Source organism: Pongo pygmaeus, chromosome 2, assembly GCF_028885625.2.
Source record: "Pongo pygmaeus isolate AG05252 chromosome 2, NHGRI_mPonPyg2-v2.0_pri, whole genome shotgun sequence".
In the NCBI taxonomy this organism is placed as follows: Eukaryota; Metazoa; Chordata; class Mammalia; order Primates; family Hominidae; genus Pongo; species Pongo pygmaeus.
The window spans coordinates 173050440-173069890 of record NC_085930.1 but is presented as its reverse complement, the minus strand read 5'-3'; the positions used below and the strand labels follow the sequence as shown (position 1 = coordinate 173069890).

At 39.9% G+C, this 19451-nt stretch overlaps 1 pseudogene; it reads left to right on the top strand.

The window, feature by feature from the left end:
• Window positions 1–10013: 10013 nt before the first annotated feature.
• Window positions 10014–17596, top strand: LOC129032949 (neugrin-like; annotated as a pseudogene).
• Window positions 17597–19451: the final 1855 nt, after the last annotated feature.

Here is a 19451-nt window from a genome sequence, read left to right as displayed (position 1 = left end):
GCAAGGAGACTCCCTTCAAGGGGACTGGATAATCAAAAACCAAAAGCTCGTTCTTCCCCAAGAGCAAACCAAGGAAATTCTAACATCTCTTCACCGATCCTTCCATATTGGTGGTGCCCCCTGTACCTACTCCTTCACCCTTATTTCTCCTCCCCCCTATCTATTCACCTCACTAAAGGACATAACCTCAAACCTCATTTATGCTCTGTTACTTCCTCCCAAGGGACCCTCTGCCTTCTCCTCATCCTTACACATCATCTCAGAGGAACACTTCCAGGGGAGAACTGGCAGGTAGACTTCACCCACATGCCTCCCATCAAAAAAACTAAATATCTTCTTATCCTCGTAGACACTTTTTCAGGTTGGGTAGAAGCATTTCCTACCCCTTCAGAAAAAGCTGCAGAAGGCTCTCAAATTCTCATAACAGAAATCATCCGTAGATTTGGTCTCCCTCACTCCACACAATCAGGTAATGGCGCTAGCTTCATTTCCCAAATTACGCAAAAAGTCTCTCAATCCCTTGGCGTTCAGTGGCGCCTCCATATCCCATACTGGCTCCAGTCATCCGAAAAAGTCGAGAGGACAAATGGAATTCTCAAAACCCAGTTATGCAAACTCACACTTGAGGTCAAAAAACCTTAGACCTCCCTTTTACCCATAGCACTGACACATATCAGAGCCAGTCCAAACGCCCCCTCCTTCCTCAGTCCGTTCAAGTTAATGTATGGACGCCCTTTCCTCTTACAAAACAGACCCCCTCCTGCCTCTCAATTAGGAGAGTACCTTCCAACCCTCTCCCTCATCCATCATCTCCTCCGCGAACAAGCTGACCAGGCCCTCCCAAAACCCCACCAAGGCCCCACCGACCAGACACTCCTTCCAGGAGAATATGTCTTCCTAAAAACCCTTACTTCAACGAGTTTCAAACCAAAGTGGGAAGGCCCTTTCCAAATCCTTCTCACTACTCCCACCACAGCCAAACTTTCAGGACACAACTCTTGGTACCATCTTTCCAGGCTAAAAAAGGGCCCTGCAGCTGACCCACCACCTACTAACCGACCAGCTGTTCCCTGCAAATGTACCAGCAGTCTTCTCGGACCAATTTGACTCCACCTAATGCCCATCCCAGAAGACCCCACTCTTCCCCCATGAACCATCACAGATAGGTTATCACCCCTTACCTTAAGTATCCAAACTTTTATTAATGAAAAGCTTCTATTACACTGCCCTTGCTGGAATCACCCTACTTACTCTACTCTTTGCCATAGGACTATATATGGTCTTACCTCCCAGGTGGAATTTCAGACAAAAAATCTCAATATCCGTAACCTTTTGCCTTATAGTCCTCCTTATAGCAGGTATAATAGCCACCAACAGATAGCTGCCCCTCCTAAATGTCCTGTCTTTGCCCATCCTGCCGTTTCACCCTCTTCCTTCACTGCGTCACAGAAAATATTTCATGGTCCTACCCAGAACATCCCACCCTCATGGCATTCCTTGATTGGATCACCGATCTTATATTCAAGGGGATTTACAGGAATTCACTCTAGATGAAGCCGAATTCTTCACCTTTACACTTGCTCTCTGTCTATTTACTCCTTCTTCCCTCCTCCTTCTCACTACCACTCCACCTGCAGCACACCATTCAACAGGCACATACGATACTCAAACTAACCCCTCCCTGGCCAAGGCCTGCTGGTATACCCCTCAGAAACCATATCAAAGGATGTCTTCCCAGTTCCCCTCAAAGACTGGGTTCTCACCAATATAACCCTCCACCCTCGCTACCAAAGTTTCAGAGGAGTAAATGAACTCAAAAGTTACAAACTCAATCTTACCACACATACTTCAGAACACAAGGTTGTCTTAGGAGCACTTACCTCAGTCTCAAAACTCAGCCAACAAGCATCCCTATGCATAAACGTGAACTTTCCTCTGGAGTCCCCCTAGGCACCCTCTCTTCTGGCTTATGCAACTATACTCAGACACTCATTCTCCCGACAGGCATCCAAACAGTAACAGCAACAAACCCCACACAAATTCTCAAAATCTCCAACCCCCCTCAGACCCAAGTCATGGAAAAAACATCAGGATTCTGCAATAACCAAGACAGGCCCTGAATACAAATCACAGGGTGGAACACTTGACTAAATGCCATCCCCACTTCCGAATGCATGGAAATCCCACTGCCTAACACACCCTCAAACAAACTACTTATTGATGCAAAACGCTTTTTTCTACACTCCAAAAAATCAACAGTAGGAGCTAGCCAGCTCACCTGAGCACTCCCCCTTCAACCCCTAACCAGAGCAGCTCTAGCCTCCTCCCTCCATGCCTGGTGCTCGGAGAACAACATTTTACACCCCCTTTTTGCCATACGTTTCCAATTCTACCTCCCTAGCCAAGGTATATTCTTTCTATGTGGCACCTCCACCTACTTCTCTCTACCCACCAACTGCACAGGCACGTATACACTGGTTTTCCTCAGCCCTAAAATAGACATAGCTCCAGGAGAAAACCTGCTCCTCCAAATCCTAAATACTCAAATCCCACACTGCAGGCCCAGAGCCGTACAGCTTATCCCACTACTCCTAAGCCTGAGTATCACAGCGGCCGCAGGCACAGGAGTAGCAGGAATCGCAACCTCCCCTTATTACCATAAAACCTTATCAAAAGACCTTTCAGATGGATAAACAACCTTGAAACTTCCATATCCACCTTACAAGCCCAGTTAGACTCCCAAGCAGCAGTCGTCTTAAAAAAATCGCCGAGGTCTCGACCTACTGACTGCAGACAAAGGAGGACTCTGCATTTTTCTAGACGAAAAATGCTGCTTTTATTTTAATCAGTCAGGCTTAGTTCAAGATACAGGAAAAAAAAAAAAAAAAAAAAAAAACCTCAAAGATCAGGCCCAAAAGATTAGGGAAAGCAACTCCTCTACCTGGCCCTCTTGGCCCTCTTGATCTCTCAGCACCTGGGCCCCCTGGCTACTCCCTCTCCTTGGACCCGCTATAATCCTTTTTCTTCCCCTAATCTTTGGGCCTTGCTTAATATGCCTCTTCACCCAGTTTTTACAGAATCATATCTGAGCCTTTGCCCACGGAACCATACAGGACATGATGTTACTCTGGGAGTATCAACAATTTCAAAACCAAAGCCAACTCCCACCTTCCAGCCTTGCCCTAGCCACCGCCCCCTCTCAGCTTGAAGCAGTCTGATGAAATCAATGCCCCTTCTCTATCATCTGTTAAAAGACTGGAATGTTAGGGTCCACCCAACTGGACTGTTTCCCCCTCCCATAGACCTAAACCCCAAATGCTAAAAAGTAAAACCCCTACCCCAAACCTGCTTGTAACTGTTTGATCCAGGATGTCAACCAGCTGTCCCAGGATGCAGTTAAGACATCTCCCTTGCACTACAGAGCTGGCAAGAAAAGCATCCCCAGGAAGCGGTCAGACACCTGGCACAAAGGACCACCGCCCCACCCTTTTCTTTTTCCTTCACCCGGACTCAGTTCTATGCCTTATAAAACCTTGCTATAGCCTGTAAGTGGGGCTGCCTCCTCTGCTTTTGTCAAGAGGTAGCCTGGCAGGACTGACAATAAATCAGCTTGCCTAAGCTTGGGTCTATTGGCCTCATTCCTTTCTCGGCTGTCTGTCCAATTATCCCTTATACTTTCTATAATGTAAGGAAAAAAATTGGCTAGATTTTCATTAATGAAATGAGAATATAGTATTGGCAGCATGTGAATATTTAAACGTCAAGTCTTTATTTCCCTGACTTTATGCCAGTCATTCTATGATTCTGAGTCTATGCTGGGTTGGGAAATTAGAGAACTATTGATGTAGATCTCTGAGTATAACTGTGAAACATGACAATGGTGAAGGTGCTTGGAAGGACACTTTCCAAGCATGGGGCAAAAGATAAAATAGCAACAGAACATCCTTGTGAAGTTATACTAACGGAATTTTGAACATGTAAATAGAGATATAAAGCTGTTTTTAGAAAGTTAAAAAAATTAAATGCAGAATTAAAAACAAGGGACTTTTAGGCCTTAGGCAATTTTTAGACTTTATTTTCTATATGCACAGTTCATAACAAAATGTGTCAGTTCCTAACAGACAAATTTTGACAATTTTATGCCTCCCTGTTATCACCTCTGTCAATTTTTTTATTTTCTTCTATATTCCCATTATGGAGATATTTTCTTTACCAATATAATCCAAGCATATAGGAAAGTCCTTGTAATATAATGGTTGCTTTATAAATGTTGCTCAATACATGAACAAGTTTTAACAATAACTTTGCATCAGAATTATATCTGCCAGAATATGCAGCATTTCTTGTCGCTTGTCACCATAGAAAATCCTGTCATAAAAACTGAGATTTTAACTCATCATAAAAGTTATTCTAAATTATATCTTAATGAAACAACAGATTCAATAGAAAGCAATTCAATTGTCTCTAAATTTGTATATTTTGTATTAATAACATTATTTTATTTCCCTAGGGACATCTTTTAGTTAATACTTAAAAAGGGACACTGAGCCTTTTAAGTTTCTTACCTCCTAGGTACCTAATGCACATTCTGTGTTTTTTTAAATGCCTCATCCAAGTACCTGGATCTTCCAGGTAGTTGCTGCCCTCGGAGGAGTAAATGACTGAGGAACACATTGCCCACAAAAGACAATGGCAAAAGACAATGTCCATAATAGCCAAGGAAACTGTAAAGCACAATCATGAGAAACAGTGCAGTTCTTTGTCATAAAATATTGAGATCATCAAAGATCACCAGCTTTTTGAGAAAAAAGTAAAAGAACAACAGCAAAAAGGAGAATAAACGATATTCAGAGAAAAAACAGATAATTTAGGGTTTGCCTTAAGAGACCATTAGGGAGATAAAAAAAGGAAAGCAAAACTTCTGTGTTTAGATAATTTCCAGAATACATGAAAAGGTGATCTAGAGTAGTTTAATGTGACTCTTCTTTTAGTATACTATTTTCCAATAGTTTATTCTAGTAGTTCTCTGTATGAGTTTCTAGGCTGGTTGGATCTTCTATGTCTTAAGGTGTTTTCTCTAAGTTTATCTATTTTTCAAATAATTGTGCCTTAACTTACAGATTTTTCTTAATATTTATCTTACAGTGCTCAATACATTGCATTCTCGAATATTTAAGAAATCAGATTTCTTTAAACAAAGAAGTTTTAAGAATTCTTTTTGCTTTCTGGTTGATTTTTTTCTTTTATATAATTATATTATTGGTTTATGCAGGTACCATTTATGGTGATTTTACTCTATAAATTACCTAGGTCTTCTATTTTTTATTTTTTACTTTTTTCTGCCTTGAATTAACTATATATCCCTAAGCATTATCTTTAAAATTTATCTTGGTTTTTTACTTAGTTTATTTTGTTTATTTCTCCTGTATCTAGTGACTTTTGGTGTTTTATTAATATATTAAGGGACTGCATGGACTTGCTTCAGTAGCTCTTGAAGGTTTATCCATCTACTATGGATGCTGATGTTTTGTAAATAATTTTCTCCCATGAGAAGGAAATCTGCATGTAAATTCTATGTACATAGTTGAGGAGGGTTGACTAGCAAGATTTGTTTTAGTATAGTTAAGAGGTAAGGTGGCTACTAGACTAAGAGGCCCCAAATGTGAAATTGAAAAGGAACCCTATTTTCTAGTACCAGAAACCCTTTTTCACTCACCAACTTCCACCAACCACACCCCTGCCCTGGCAACCCAAATTCACTCTCCTTGGAGTTAAGCCTTCTCTCTTCAGTCAAGGATTTGATTTATGCAGACCTTGATCCTGGAGCCTCTACAAGATTACATCTATCGCTGGACATGGTGGCTCATGCCTGTAATCCCAGCACATTGGGATTAACTACTTCTTTTTTGGTTTGTGCATAGACTTCAAATTATATTTCATATTATTTTAAGACAGATTAATTAAGTATGAAGTGTTTGATTTTGAATAAAATATTCAGTATCAGTGTATCTAGGAGTTTACTTAGTAATCAATAAAGTGTTCAGCAGGTAAGAAATCAAAGCGATAAATAAAATAATCTTTAAGAGTAGGTATAGAGTGATGCTAATATAACAATATGGCCAAAGATACAAGGCCATGAGTACTCTTCAATAATTAAGAATAGTCATTAATTTGGTGCCAGGTTTATAGAGTTCATAAAAATTTTAAATGCTTTGTACCTTATCCTTGAATTATCAAAACTGGTAACTAATTCTTTTTGATTCTACTTCTTTGACAATCAATATCCATATTTGTCTTCAAGCTTACTCTCCGTGATTCATAGTCCCTATGCAAGTTCAAATAATCACATATTTGTTAATCATCTACTATATGCAAATGAGAAAAAAGAGTATAAAAATGAACTTAGAAAGTTCGGTGTCTAGTGTTTGATAGAGAAATAAATCATGAAATTTTTGTGCAGTACCTCTACTGTCTCAATGTAAGTAAATACAGAGTGCTATAAAATCTCCTAGAAATAGCCCTTCTCAGGCTCAAAAAGTTACATAAAGCTTTGGAGCATAGGTGAGACCTGAGCTAATTTCTGCATAGGGATTAGATATTTTCCAGGTTGTGGTGTATTTTGTGGAGGCAGGAATGGGTATTCAGAGGAAGTAACTGTTAAGAAGTAGAGAGATGAGAGGAAAATGTCCCATTTAGATAAATACATTTAGATACATTTCATGATGAGCATAGACTGTTTCTGAGATTGAGATGGGAGAGAGAAAAGCAGAATCTAGAGAGGTATGTTATACCAACAAAATAATATTTGTCTTGAGAACAATTACAAGACCAATAAACATATTCTTAAAATGTAATGGTCATATTTAAATAATCTTTTAAAAGATAGTGTGCCTCTATTATCAAGAAAAGTGAAGACAAACTGTACTTGAAGGAAGAGTGCCAGCTATAAGACTCTTACCATAAGTCAAGTGAGATATAATGTTGGAATGAACAAAGTGATGGCATGAGATGGAACAAAAAGACAGACTTGGAAATATCAAAGAAGAGTCAATAAGCCCCAATAATTAATTCAGTACAGTGTAGGAGCGGAGGTGGTCATGGAGACTGGATAAAAAAAGAAGAAAAAGTCAAGGATATCTGCATTGTCAAAGCCATTTAGCAAGGCAAAAAGGAGAGAAAAAAGTTCTGTTTGAACTAGTTGAATTGGAGCTGCCTCTTGGGCGTTCAATTTGAGAGTACTCCCCAGAAAGTTAATTATATATGTCTGGAACATGAGAGTGATCAGGGATGTAAATATACATCAGAAAAAGAGCAACACATGAATGGTAATTGAAAATAATGATAATTTTACACTGGGAGAATGTGTACAATGAGAACAAAAACATGTTTGTGAAAGAGCCATGAAAAACCCCAGCCTTTGTGGGTTAGAGGAAGAAAGAGAGTCAGAAAAGGAGATGGAACAGAGGCAACCAGAAAAATAGGAGAAAACTCCAGAGGTTGCATGTCATAGAAACCAAAAATGAGAGTGGTAAACGAAATCTAAGTTAGTAGAGGTCACCTAAGTAATAATCTGATATTTTCCATGAAAGTCATAAACCCCAAGTCACTATGCCTTTGGAATTAAATGCTTAAAATAGGATGGTAAGAGGAGAAATCACATTAAAAAGTGTGGCAGAGTGGGGAAGGAGAACTAGAGTAGGCCAGTTTAAACATCTCTTTCGAGTTGCCGTTACACTGGCCTACTGCTAATTGTATAAATTCAATTACTATGTCCTTTTCTTCTTTTAGGATATTTAACACACATTTCTTCCTTTCTTTACCCATAGACATCATGTAAGAATCAGTTAAATCCCGTATCTTCCTTAGGTTTTGTGATGACTCTGCTGATACTGTTCTTTCCTTTCTGAACTGCTATAACATTTATCTCTCAATTTGAACACTGAAAGTATCAGTCAGGGTTTGTGACTTTACGTAGCACACTGCAACCCTGTCTTATTTGACCAAAAAAGGAAATTTGTTAAAAGAATATACCTAAGAAGACTGGCATATCAGGATAAGGTAAGGGGATAAAACAAAGGGATTTAAAACAAAGGGATCGAAAGAGTTGCAGCCAACTTCCATCCAGGAAAGACATCTCTCACTCACACTTACTGTCAACAGCCTCTATTACCAGCACCTCCTTGCCAGGAACCTTTGGCTGATGACACTGCTACAGGTGCCCCTAGAAACATTTCCGCTCTACCAGTTGTTCAAGCACCGCTCCAAATTTAAAACCTCCTTGGTATCCCTTCCCACCTCGGCCTCATATTATTGGTTGAACTCAGGTGTATATATATACACACGTATACGTGTGCATACACACGTATACACACATATACACATATTATATATGTGTATATACACATGTATACACATATATACACGTGTATATACACGTGTATACACATATATACACGTGTATATACACGTGTATACACATATATACACGTGTATATACACGTGTATACACATATATACACGTGTATATACACGTGTATACACATATATACACGTGTATACACATACACGTGTATATACACATGTGTATACACATACACATGTATACACACATGTATACACATATATACACATGTATACACACATGTATACACATATATACACATGTATACACACATGTATACATATATACACATGTATACACACATGTATACATATATACACATGTATACACACATGTATACACATATATAATATGTGTATATATATTATACACATATCCCTCCCCTTGTCCCCCACCTGCCAACAGGCCCCATTGTGCGATGTTCTCCTGCCTTTTCCCATGTGTTCTCATTGTTCAATTCCCACTTACGAGTGAGAACATGTGGCGTTTGGCTTTCTGTTCCTGTGTTAGTTTGCTGAGGATGATGTTTTCCAGCTTCATCCATGTCCCTGGAAAGGACATGAACTCATTCTTTTTTATGGCTGCATAGTATTCCGTGGTGTATATGTGCCACATTTTCTTTATCCAGTCTATCATTGATGGGCATTTGGGTTGGTTCCAAGTCTTTGCTATTGTAAATAGTGCTGTGATAAACATACAAGTGCACATGTCTTTATAGTGGAATGATTATAATCCTTTGGTTATATATCCAGTGATGGGATTGAAAAAGGTCTTAGGTTCTAAGGAGCTGGGAAAGAATGTCTAGCATTTTCAGCTTCTATACTGGAAGGCCTATTCCACCTCCCACATTATACATTATTATAGAAAATTCCCCAAAAGCAGGATGAGTAACCAAAACAAAAGTCACATTTTTTGCAACAATGATTTGTTATTTTTTTTTTCAAAAGCAATTTGTTATTGACTGAAGTAGACTGCAAACTCTTCGGACATACCAAATCCTGTCTTACATTTCTTATCTCTCACTGGACCAAGCACAACTCTTACTGTGGTTAATTACATTATAACCCACTTCTTTACCCCCTCATGATTTTTTTTTTTTTTTTTTTTTGAGACGGAGTCTTGGCTCTGTCACCCAGGCTAGAGTGCAGTGGCGCGATCTCGGCTCACTGCAAGCTCTGCCTCCTGGGTTTACACCATTCTCCTGCCTCAGCCTCCCGAGTAGCTGGGACTACAGGCACCCGCCACCACGCCTGGCTAATTTTTTTGTATTTTTAGTAGAGACGGGGTTTCACCATGTTAGCCAGGATGGTCTCGATCTCCTGACCTTGTGATTCGCCCGCCTCGGCCTTCCAAAGTGCTGGGATTACAGGCGTGAGCTACGGTGCCCAGCTGCCTTCATGATTTTTAATTCTTTTCTGGGTGGCTTATCAGTTTCTTCCGTTAAGGAATAGGGTATATTTTCCTAACCCTTGGCTTTGGATGCTATCACGTGACTTGTTTAGGCAATAGAATCCGGCTGAAGTAAGTGTGTGCCAGTTGGAAGTCTGGGCTTTAAGAGGGCTTGTACATTTCCCCTGGTGTCTTGTGTTCCTACCCCTTCCATGAAAGTGGTATGTTTGGACTAAGCCTTGGTTCCAGGTTGGAGAAGAAAGGTACTTGGTGCAGAGAGAAGCTGCAGCAGGTAAGCCTCACCCAGATCATCCATTAAAAGTAAATGTGAGCTAAATAAATACTTGTATGTTTGTGAGTTTTAGTGGAGCTTGTTATGTAAAAGTAACTAACTGATATACATGTTTGAGAAACATTTTTTATATTAAAACAAAGTCCAAGTAAAAATTAAAATATTTAAGGTTTTGAGTTTCTGACTGAACTGAGAGTATATTCTCTTGTGTGTGTGTCTCTGTGTGTATACATACATACATATTTATACGCACACATATATATGTGTCACATTCCAAAGTCTGTTTTTAAAAGGCATTTTATCTGTATGGAGTATCTCTGTCTAGATGTCCCTCTATATCAAAAATTTTAAAGGTTTCCTTTTTATGTGTTATCTTAATCCTACCAAGCTCAACATTCCTGTCACATACTCAGTTGTGAGGGTAACTGCTCAAGGTTATCACTGAATGAGTCAAATGAAAGTAAAAAAGTATCGAGTCTGGACTTCTAGCATTCATCCAGCTTGTGTAAAGGAATAATATTGAATTAAATCACAAGGATCTTTTGCTCAAAGTAACATGAGTAAGTCTATACACCCTGCGGAATCCTCTGGGATCCCATGTCTTGAGAACTCTTACAGAAAGTGAAAGGGCCCTTTATAAGAAAAACAATGAAGACAAAAGAAGTCTAAATTTAAATCATATTTATTTTCCTTTTATTTATAAAATCTCATATGTGGTATACTGATATGTGTTCACGTGCACATTAACTGTCAACAAATAATCACTGCATTTTTGATAACAATATCAAAAAATAGGGAGCAGTAACATCAAAGTAAAATGTGCTACAATATCACATTAAATTAAAAAAATAGTAATGGAAAAATAGAAATGTCAAAGATAAAATGGAATACAGCCATTGTTATGTGTTCAGTTTATTGTAGAAAGATAATGCATTTTATACCCTACATTATATGTAATTGGAATTGGGATAGTTATGTAATTAAGGTGGCATGCTGCCTTCCATTATAATCCCCACCCACTAAAGAAATGACAGATGGGTAATTTCAACCTTTTAGCTGCAGAGAGGGAATGGGCTTATTGCTTCATCTGTCAGGTAAGCCACTTTGCAGTCATCTCTGACTTCATTAAAGCTTTCCAATCTTAGAAGAAATATATTTCAATATGGAAAATAGGTTGTTTGGGGATATTTATGCTTCACCTCTCTCATTGCTTCAGCTGTCCTATGTCAAATTTCTGCTCAGAACTCTTCTACAAAGTCAATGATAAATTTGGCCATATTCCTGTAAATCCTCAGAAACAAGATAATTAGACCTGGAACTTCAATCATCTCTCCATATCTAAAAATTTTCCTTTCCTCTAGGATGACCCTAAACAAAGTAAAAATTAGACAAATATTTTTCAAATTCTCTCTTATTTCATTAACTTACAATAAGCCTTTCCTTTCCTAATATTATATGATTATTTGTACTGTAAGTTCAGGAATAACACACAAGACACTCATATTTATAATGTCATGGTCCTATTTTTACAAGAATGCCTATTTTATTCAAATTACAATGAAAGTATAATTAACTATAAAGCACTACATCTCATTTTTAATATTATTCACATCTAAAGCACTGGGAAAATAGCAAGTGACTTTAAGTACTTTCTTAAGGTTGAACCATACTGTATGGATATGATAATAAACAGTAGAATGATATTTAAGTAGAATAAGGAAAAGAAAACTGCAACCATCATATGGCAGCAAACCAATTTATTCAGTTAGCAAATTAAATAAACCACATAAAGATCCCCACAATAGTTTGTTTGTTTAAGGGAAATTAATTATGGGTTGTGCTTATAGCCATCAGTTGTTATTTCAGCAGTCTAGTTAGGTGAGAGAATCTTAGCAGGAACAGTTTTAAGTGTATGTAAATATAGCAAAGCATTATGCAAAACATGTCAGTGAATAATCTTTATTGGAAGTTTTCAGATACAGGTTTGCTATTTAATCTATCACAACTTTTAAACTTACTAAATGGTATTAAAATAATCTAGAGTTTAACTCTTTTTTTTTTCCTGAGACAGTCTCGCTGTATTGCCCAGGCTGGAGTGCAATGGCACAGTCTTGGCTCGCTGCAACATCCACCTCCCGGGTGCGAGTGATTCTCCTGCCTCAGCTTCCCTAGTAGCTGGGATTACAGGTGCCTGCCAAGATTCTTGGCTAATTTTTGAATTTTAATAGAGAAGGGGTTTTACCATGTTGACCAGGCTGATCTTGAACTCCTGACCTCAGGTGATCTGTCTGACACGACCTCCCAAACTGCTGGGATTACAGGTCTGATCCACCGTGATTTAACTCTTCAATCTTAAGTATAATATGAGTTTACAAGAAATCCATGGTTTTGTTTTTGTTTTTTCAGATCTCAAATATAGTATTCTTGTTAAAGTAAACTGCAAATCAAGAAAGCATCTACTTACCAGAGAATTGTCTCAAAAACATTTACATCCTGATGATCAAAAATGATTAGCTTTACTTCCCAGGTTTTATAAATCAGGTAATATCGATTTCCATATTTATTCAATAGAGTTAAACTCAATTGCTTGTATTTAAGGGTGTGTGTGTGTGTGTGTAAAATTCCATCCAATAAACACTGCATTTCTAGCTTAGAAAATTTAATAACCAGTTGTTTTTTTTCTCTCAGCGAAGACAACACATTTCCATTTAATTAAAGTCTCAAACATGGCCTGAGTTCACACTAGAATTGCGATGTTTGCTAACTAAATAAATGGATTTGCTGGCATCTAGCATCACAATAGTTTGTAGACCAACTTCTCTTTTGGCAGAAAATCCCTGGAATTTCAAAACCTTAATTCCTATGTTTAAATGCAAAAGTGCTAGCTAAAATAAAGGGTCAAAATGAGATAGATTAACCGTTTTATTTCTCCTTCATATTTTAGTTAAAAAGATATAACACACGTTTCCTGTTTTCAGCTGCATTATAGCTCCTTAAATTTGAAAATAATACAGAACTACACAAAACCAAAGCTGGAGATTTTATATTTTATAAAAATTATCTCAAACCCATATTTTTAGTTTCCAAAGTTTTTAATCTATATTCGTCATAATAACTATAATATTTCAATAGCTGCTAGAAATAAAATTTTCTTAACAAAAAAGGATCTATAACTTTGTTTTCTATTCTACTCACATTTATTGGCCAATTTCTAATTAATTATAATATTATTTATTTTTATTTTGTTTCTCCAACTTTTATTTTAAGTTTTGGTATACATATGCAGGATGTGCAGGTTTATTATATAGGTAAATGTGTGCCATGATAGTTTGCTGCACAGATTAACCCATAACCAAACTATTAGGCCCAGCATCCATTAGCCCTTCTTCTAGATGCTCTGCTTCCCCAAACCCCTCCCGACAGGCCCCACTGTGTGTTGTTCCCCTGGATGTGTCCACTTGTTCTTATCGTTCAGCTCCCACTTATAAGTGAGCACATGTGGTGTTTGATTTTTCTGTTCCTGCATTAGTTTGCTGAGAATAACAGCTTCCACCTCCATCCATGTTCCTGCAAAAGACATGATCTCATTCCTTTTTATGGCTGCATAGTATGCCATGGTGTATATGTACCACATTTTCTTTATCCAGTTTATCACTGATGGGTATTTAGGCTGGTTCCATTTCTTTGCTATTGTGAATAGTGCTGCAATGAACATACATGTAGATGTATCTATATAACAAAATGATTTATATTTCTTTGGGTATATACCCAGTGACGGGATAACTGAGTCAAATGATGTTTCTACTTCTAGATCTTTGAGGAATCACCACACTGTCTTCCACAATGGTTGAACTAATTTACATTCCCACCAACAGTGTAAAAGTGTTCCTTTTTCTCCACAACCTTGCCAGCATCTATAGTTTCTTGACATTTTAATAATGGCCATTCTGACTAGCATGTGATAGTATCTCTTTGTAGTTTTGATTTGCATTTCTCTAATGATCAGTAATGTTGAGCTTTTTTTATATGTTGGCTGCATGAACGTCTTCTTTTGAGAAGTGTCTGTTCAAGTCCTTGGTTTTTTAATGGGATTTTTTTCCTGTGAATATTATAATTTAAATATGACGAGATTAACTTTAAAAGAGAGCAAACTTGATTATGAAAAGAGGGAGTACAAATAAAAAACAGTGAGCATCAAATTTAACCATAAAACAGAAAAAAATTCCTTCTTTTCTCAAATAAATCAGAAAGTGAGGATAAAACCAGAAACATGACTTCATGTTTCTGAATTTGATTTGGCAAAGCTTCCCTGGATAATAATTCGTGAATAATCTTGAACATTTATGGGCAATTTAAAGAGATAGCATGTAAAGGGACAAATTATTAATTATGTAATATCTTTTAAAATCCTTCTGTCAAAGAATAGACCCAATTTGGCTGCTGAAGGCTGGTTTCAGTCGACATGGTGGTTACCCTGAGTCTCTAGATAGCGGGCGCGTTCGCGCTGCCATCACTCGCTGTGGGTTCAAGACCCACTGGGTGGCGGGCCCAGGCCTTATTGACCGGGAGCCAGAGGAAGGCGGGCTGCAGGAGGTGGAAAGGTACCGGCTTTTCCCTGGGCCCTCAGCTTGAAGCAAGGCCTCTCCCCACCCACCGCCCCAGGCCACGCCCCCTTGGCGCCAGGCGTCCTGCTTGGCAGCGGCCCTTGTTCCTTCTTAGGGGTGTTGTCAGGGGCGCAGCGTCAGGTGTTCGGCTCCCCTGGGACCGTTGGTCCCTTTGTGTCCAGAATTGGTAGGTTCTTGGTCTCACTGACTTCAAGAATGAAGCCGCGGACCCTCGCAGTGTTACAGCTCTTAAGGTGGCATCTCTGGAGTTTGTTCCTTCTGATGTCCGGATGTGTTCGGAGTTTCTTCCTTCTGGTGGGTTCCTGATCTAGCTGGCTCAGGAGTGAAGCTGCAGACCTTTGCGGTGAGTGTTACAGCTCTTAAGGTGGTGTGTCTGGAGTTGTTCGTTCCTCCCGGTGGGCTTCTGGTCTCGCTGGCTTCAGGAGTGAAGCTGCAGACCTTCGCGGTGAGTGTTACAGCTCTTAAGGTGGTGTGTCTGGAGTTGTTCGTTCCTCCCGGTGGGCTCCTGGTCTCGCTGGCTTCAGGAGTGAAGCTGCAGACCTTCGCGGTGAGTGTTACAGCTCATAAAAGCAGTGTGGACCCAAAGAGTGAGCAGTAGCAAGAGTTATTGCAAAGAGCGAAAAGAACAAAGTTTCCACAGTGTGGAAGGGGACCCAAGCAGGTTGCCACTGCAGGCTGGGGCAGCCTGCTTTTATTCTCTTATCTGGCCCCACCTATGTCCTGCTGATTGGTAGAGCCGAGCGGTCTGTTTTGACAGGGCGCTAATCGGTGGGTTTACAATCCCTGAGCTAGACACAAGGGTTCTCCACGTCCCCACCAGATTAGTTAGATACAGAGTATGGACACAAAGGTTCTCCAAGGCCCCACCAGAGTAGCTAGATACAGAGTGTCCATTGGTGCATTCACAAACCCTGAGCTAGACACAGGGTGCTGATTGGTGTGTTTACAAATCTTGAGCTAGATACAGAGTGCTGATTGGTGTATTTACAATCCCTGAGCTAGACATAAAGGTTCTCCACCCCCCCCACCAGACTCGGGAGCCCAGCTGGCTTCACCCAGTGGATCCCGCACTAGGGCTGCAGGTGGAGCTGCCTGCCAGTCCTGCTGGGCGCCTGCACTCCTCAGCCCTTGGGTGGTCGATGGGACTGGGTGCCGTGGAGCAGGGGATGGTGCTTGCTCATGGGGGAAGCTCCGGCCGCACAGGAACCCATGGAGGGGGTGGGAGGCTCAGGCATGGCGGGCTGCAGGTCCCCAGCACTGCCTCACGGGAAGGCAGCTAAGGCCCCGTGAGAAATCGAGCGCAGCGCCGGTGGGCTGGCACTGCTGGGGGGCCCAGTACACCCGCTGCAGCCGCTGTCCCGGGTGCTAAGCCCTTCATTGCCCAGGGCCAGCAGGGCCGGCCCACTGCTCCCAGTGCGGGGCCCGCCAAGCCCACGCCCACCCGGAACTCCAGCTGGCCCGCAAGCGCCCTGCGCAGCCCCGGTTCTGCTCCTGCCTCTCCCTCCACACCTCCCTGCAAGCTGAGGGAGCCGGCTCTGGCCTTGGCCAGCCCAGAAAGGGGCTCCCACAGTGCAGCGGTGGGCTGAAGGGCTCCTCAAGTGCCGCCAAAGTGGGAGCCAAGGCAGAGGAGGCGCCCAGAGCGAGCGAGGGCTGTGAGGACTGCCAGCACGCTGTCACCTCTCACCTTCACTAATGACGTATTTCATCACCCATTTAGAGTGTTAGGTATACTTAAGGGCAGTTATTGTTTTAGGTGTTAGCTTTCTCAGTGTACAGAGCAGCTCTAAGCCGGCAACATGGCACGGTTGCCCTTGCGATCAAAGAGAAGTGGGCTAGGAGCTCCGTGATTTAGCCTGAGGCTCTTCAAACATCCATCCTACTTCCGTGCATGGCTTCTGCCATTGGCTCTCTTCCCCCAGCACCCTGCAACGACAGAAAAAAGCAATCCGATTCCAGAAAATCCAGAGGCAAATGGAGGCGCCTGGTCCTGGTCAGTTCCCAGGTTGATGGAAGGCTTTGATGTCTGCACTGATGTGATCCGAAGTTTTTTTTTTTTTTTTTTTTTTTTTTTTTTAACGGAGTTCTGCTCTGTCGCCCAGGCTGAGTGCAATGGCGGATTTCCACTCACTGAAACCTCCGCCTCCCAGGTTCAAGCGATTCTGCTACTTCAGCCTCCCGAGTAGCTGGGATTACAGGCCCGTGCTACCACACCTGGCTAATTTTTTGTATTTTTAGTAGAGACGGGGTTTCACCATGTTGGCCAGGCTAGTCTCACACTCCTGACTTCAGGTGATCCACCCACCTCGGCCTCCCAAAGTGCTGGGATTACAGGCATGAGCCACCCCGCCCAGAAGAGTTTTAAAATGCAAGTTTGTACCCACAATGGAGCAGAAGCTGAAGCCGGATCAAAAAGTCCTTAAGAAAGCTGGGCTTGCCTACTCGCTTCAGCAGCTCCAGGGCTCTGGAAATACCTGGAAGCTGCTCCCTGCAGGCCACTCTGTATCAGGCTCTTTGCTTATGCCAGGGCATGAAGCCTCATCCAAAGACCCGAATTACAGCACAACTTTGAAAGTGATAGAGTCAAACACTCACAGGACAAATACACCAAGGAGATAGAAGGGAAGAAATAAAGGAATCCAGGACCTGGAGGAGAGCTTTGTGACTGTTGCTGCAGTCCTGGGTCATCAGAGAGAGCTGCAGAAGAACTCCAGTGATTGTGAGAGCTCCAGAAGAACTGGCTATGGTGGGTTGCCAAGTGATCAGAAGCTGGAGGAGTTAAAGGCAGGGGAGCCAGGTAACCAGCAGCAAAGTAGTATAGAGGGGGTGAAAGTTATTTGACAGCAACGGGAACTTCCTGTACAGAATTTGAGTCGGGGCTTGGCTTGTGGAGATGCCTCCAGAAAAACATCTGGGCAAGTATTAATATATATGGAGCAGCCTGAATTTCCATATATTTGGATAAGCCAGCTTGAAATGGGAAGGAGTGATGAGCCTAGAATGTGGGAGGAAAAAGCTGGGTGGATAGATTCAAACTTCCTGTAGTAGTGCTCCCAGTCTGACCTCTGTAGATCTTCAGTACTCAACACTTCTTGCTTGGGCCCGCTGCATGTTGAAAATCAGTCTGTGCTGCATCTGTTGTTTCAATTTTCTGTGGTACTTGCAATATATGTTTGAGAGGAAGTGAAAAGTTTGCCTTCTGACCTCCTTTCCTTCTTGATCAGTGAACACTAACAGTTCTGGGAAAACTTGGTCAATTGGTTTTCCTCAAAAGCAAAATAAAGTAAAATGTAGCAAAAAAAAAAAAAAGCCCAATTTTAGGATAATTCTTAGTTACAAAATATAAATTTTGTCGATTGTACAATAAAAATTATTACCGCTTATTTACTATTTTATTATTAGCATATATCATGGCATATGACCTAACATCAAATAGAAGTTTAATTTAAAGTATTTATGGGATTTTAAAAACTTATGGATACATGACAATATTTTAAAATTATTCTGTAATTATTTATATCACAAGTAACGTGAATCAAAACAAAATATTTTATGTACTGAAACTAGGAAAAGATTCATTGGATCTGATAAGTGTCAGAAGATAAGGGCTAAATGCAGTACAGTTTGGAAGATATTGTGAGAAGCAAATGGAAGAAGCTCATATCAGGCTTATCTGCTGTGTTTACAGTGAGGTGTGGTGAAGAAGGAATGAAGGCAATTTCAAAGGATCAAAACTCATTCATTTTGGAGGAGGAGTGCAGGCGTGCAGTCAGAATGCAAAAAGAATATAGAATAAGAAAACTAAACCCATTTTACTCATCAGGAATACCAATTTTTAGAAATAGCAATGGTTGATGTAGGTTAAAAAAGATGAAATATATATAAGTGCATGTGATGCATACAAAAATTATTTACACATAAATACAAATACATATAAACATAAGTTTACAGAAAATATATACATTATATATTGCATATATTTATACATAATATAATTATGGGGTGAATATATACCTATATATATTTTGTGTGCATATATATGTATGTGTACATATAAAATGTATTTTCTTTAATTTGGCATATGCATCAGAAAAACAGGCATCTGGAAAGTATTGAGACTCTGAAGTGAAGAGAGAAGATGCTCACTGAATTATACACAATTAGCCTAGATACCAATTTAGCCATCAAGAACAGAATAAATTTACCTAGAAAAATTGTACAATTTCATATATAAGTTTACCTTCTAATAGAGAAGATCATATATTTACAATCTAGTGGGCCACAAATGGGGCAAAAATTCAAATGAATTTATAGAGAAAGTTTGGAAAACATTCTTAAAATTAGATACCCATGGTTTTTCATCTATGTCTGTTCTCATAGAATCAAATAAATTAACAGAAAAGGTTCTCTACAATTTTCTAGAGAACACCTGTTCCCTACAAAAACAGGGAAATGATTTCACCAGCAATGTTTTTTAGTATATGAAAGACACAGATTGACCAAGTAAAGTAAAATCAATTCCTTATAACCCAGAAAAAATTTCAAATAAGGACAACTTCCACAGTCGTATGTAAGAACATAAGAGGGTTATATTTTTAAAATATACATTTAGATAAAATTTTAGAAAGGTAAAACTCTTGATATCATTGAACATCATACAAAGAAGCTAAATAAAACAAATTATTTATAAAATGTAAGGGATAGAATTTTAAAATGACTTGAATTGAACCAAAAAAGTACAAGAACA